The sequence below is a fragment of the Monomorium pharaonis genome, chromosome 5 (genome assembly GCF_013373865.1).
Source record: "Monomorium pharaonis isolate MP-MQ-018 chromosome 5, ASM1337386v2, whole genome shotgun sequence".
In the NCBI taxonomy this organism is placed as follows: Eukaryota; Metazoa; Arthropoda; class Insecta; order Hymenoptera; family Formicidae; genus Monomorium; species Monomorium pharaonis.
In genome coordinates, this window is record NC_050471.1 from 13,524,944 (window position 1) to 13,528,478 (window position 3,535).

The following is a 3,535-nucleotide window of genomic DNA, read 5'->3' on the forward strand; positions in this document are numbered from 1 at the left end:
GATATGGAGCAGGCTAAAGCGGTATCTACACCAATCGAGCCAAACTTGAAAATTACTAAGGAAGCAAGTCCATCAACCGAAGAGGAAAGGCAAGAAATGAGGAATCGACCTTATAGAGAGCTAATCGGCGGACTGATATATTTAGCGAATGCCACACGTCCTGATATATCATTCGCAGCCAGCACATTAAGTCGGTTTTGTGCAGACCCAGGAAATGATCATTGGCTCATCGCGAAGCGAGTATTACGCTATCTAAAAGCAACGTCTCATTATGGAATCACATACATTAAGGATGAGGAACGTCTAAGAGCATACTCTGATTCGGATTGGGCAGGAGACATTGACGACCGCAAATCGTGCACCGGGAATGTCTTAACACTAGCTACGGGTCCAATCAGTTGGAAATCAAAAAAGCAAGCGTCTGTGGCTTTGTCGACCATGGAGGCAGAATACGCGGCACTTTCAGAGGTTTCACGTGAAGTAGTCTACATCAAACGGCTGTTAATTCATATGGGTTTCGAAAAATATGTGACACCTCCAATTAATGTGTTCTGCGACAACCAAAGCGCGATTGAATTGTCAAAAAACGCTGTATTCCATAAGCGAAGTAAGCATATTGATATTAACTTTCACTTCACACGCGAGTTAGTTGATAAGAAAGAAATTGTAATTCATTATCTACAGACAGATTCGATGCTTGCTGACATACTTACGAAACCGTTAACTAAATGTAAACACGATAGGTGCGTACAGATGTTAAATCTAAATTCTATTATTTGTTGATAGAGATCTTGTCGATAGAGGGAGTGTGAGAAAACTAAGATATATATGTGTGTGTATCGAAAAGGTCTCTAGGATCACATTTAGTTCATGGAGAGTACGCGACGTGTGCGTGCGCCACAAGCCTAATTTTTGGTCTTTAAGTTTCCGCCCTAGTATGCGGTACATTTATGTTCTTCTCTCTGATCTGCGCCACGCGGTGCCTGTGCATCACACGTTTCTGTTATAAAAGTTATAACCACTCAATTATATCATTTTGTTGTTTACTAAATATAATTACCAACGTACAAAGTTGTGTGTGTTACTACGAGTACCTTCGTTTAGCCTAAATCCCTGTCAATATTTGATGTAATAAGTGTTTGCAGTGGAGATTTTAATATATATTTTTCCTAATATAATGATATGCTCAAAGAAATATTTACTGAAAATTGAATTGTTTTTTTTAATAAGTTGAAAAATATTTTAATTTATGTATTTTACAAATAAATACATTTTATTTAATAATAAGAGTTATTATTAAGTTGAGTAATTATCAAAAGTACTGTTAAGAAATAAATATTGTTCCTAAAAAAAAGATTGGAAAAAATTTTAATTTAGTTTATTAATTAATGAAAAAATGTTCTTTTTAAGTAAGAATGGAAAGAATAACAACTGTATTGCATGTATTGCGTTTTATTTTTATTGTTATATCACAAAAGTAAATTATACTATTTTTCAAAATAAAGTATTATAAAAAATTACTACATATATCTTATGTATTATTTAATGCTTTCAATTCTTAAGGAAGGTATAACGTAATCACTTTTCTCACCAATCCTTTCGACATATCATCCCATTATGTGAGTAGACTATAATTATCGCAGTCGCTCTCGTTCTAATTTTTTCCACAAATCTAGAGAATATTGCAATATTAAAATTTTACAAAACATTAGTTCTTATCTTCCTGCTTGAGGAATAGATCGTAAAGAAATTTTTAAAAGTTAAAAAAAATTTTTTCAAATAATTTAATTATGAAAAAATTAAAGTGTATAATATTTATTATAGATACCTGTAAAAAATGTCTTATGCAATTCTTATATTTAAATTAGCACATATGTTATTTCGTTTTGCTTCTGCAATAGTTCTATCATAATTATGATCAACTCTTCTTTCGTGCATTTCTTTTACATCTATAACAATGACTTCATCTTGCAATTGCAATTCGTTCTTGTTTTGTAAGCAAATATTGTGTAGCACGCAACAAGCAAGTATATGATAGGGGGTAAAATCTATGCGATTTATTGCCAAATGATTCAATAGACTTCTCCACCGTCCTTTTAAAAGAGCAAATGCTCGTTCTATAACCATTCGACTAGAAGAATGGCAATAATTATAATTTTTTTGAAGTCTTGTAAGATGTCCATTATCAGAGAATGGAACCATTAGATACTGATGCAATTTGTAAGCAGAATCTCCAATTATATGAGTGTTATTTGGAAATTTATTTGGATTGTTGATATAATCCTGAACAGCAGATAAACGAAAAACACGAGCATCGTGTACTGAGCCTACGTTTCCAACGTAAACATGTGTAAATTGTCTTGTATGATCACAAATAGCCTGTAAAATAAAAAAGAAATATATTTTTATTATTTACAATTACTTTTATAATTCAATAAAAAACAATAACATATTTATAATAAAATAAAATTTATTTACAAAAAATTTACATGCAAATCATATAAAAAAATATATACATATTTTTTGTGTATTCTTTTTTAGATATTAAATAATATTTTTATTAATACTAATTTTAATAGTTTTATTATATTATTATTGTATTACCAGTGTATTGCCATTTTACTATTAAAATCTTACTTGTAAATGAATTGAATAATGACCTTTCCGATTTATATAAGCTTCTGCATTTTGATCAGGCGCGGGAATATTAATGTGCCATCTATAGCTCCAATAGTATCAGGAAAACCACTTATGCAAGCAAACCATGTCCAATAGTTTGAATGTTATTTTCTGTAGGTCATGTTATGTATCTTGGCGAAAGCTCACACAGTGCCTTAGCAACTCGACGCACTGTTCTTATAGCTGTGGCTTTACCCACATTAAATCGCTGAATTATTGATCTAAACAACAAATGATTTATATTAAAACTTTAATTAAAGCTAATATTTCATATAATGTTTGTCAAAATTATTAAACACAATAATTGCAAAGTAGACGATTTTTAGAGACTGTAGAAAATCTTTATTTTGCACTCAATTATAATCGTATGATAACATTAATAAATGTTAAGTGAAGTGTTAATGTAAAAGTTATAACTCACAGGGAAGTACTTTTAATATGTACAATTAGTAACATTACAATACTTGCCTATATGAATCAGGCGTTGCAAAACACCACAAGCTTAATAATAATTGTTTCTCAGCAGGTATCATTTTATTTCCATCTGTAGTACAAATGAGTTTATTCTCAATTTCATTCAAAATAATTTCAAAAGTAGAAGGTAGCATTCTAATAATCAATCATATTAATATTAAATAATATATAATATTTAATTGTTAATATAAACAATTAAAAATGTCAAATTTTAAAGTCTTTACATTTTTATTAATATTATATAAATATTTAAATAATACACACCGAAAATGAGATTTAAATTTTGTAGCGCTAAGTGATAGAATTATGTGCTCGACATAACCCTCTATTCTGGGAATTGCTAGGCGATTTTCTTTTATAGTACCTATCTGGTTTATAATTA

General features: G+C 30.0%; 1 pseudogene; it reads right to left on the bottom strand.

Moving 5' to 3' along the window:
• Positions 1-1,807: 1,807 nt before the first annotated feature.
• On the bottom strand, positions 1,808-3,315 carry LOC118645696 (annotated as a pseudogene).
• Positions 3,316-3,535: the final 220 nt, after the last annotated feature.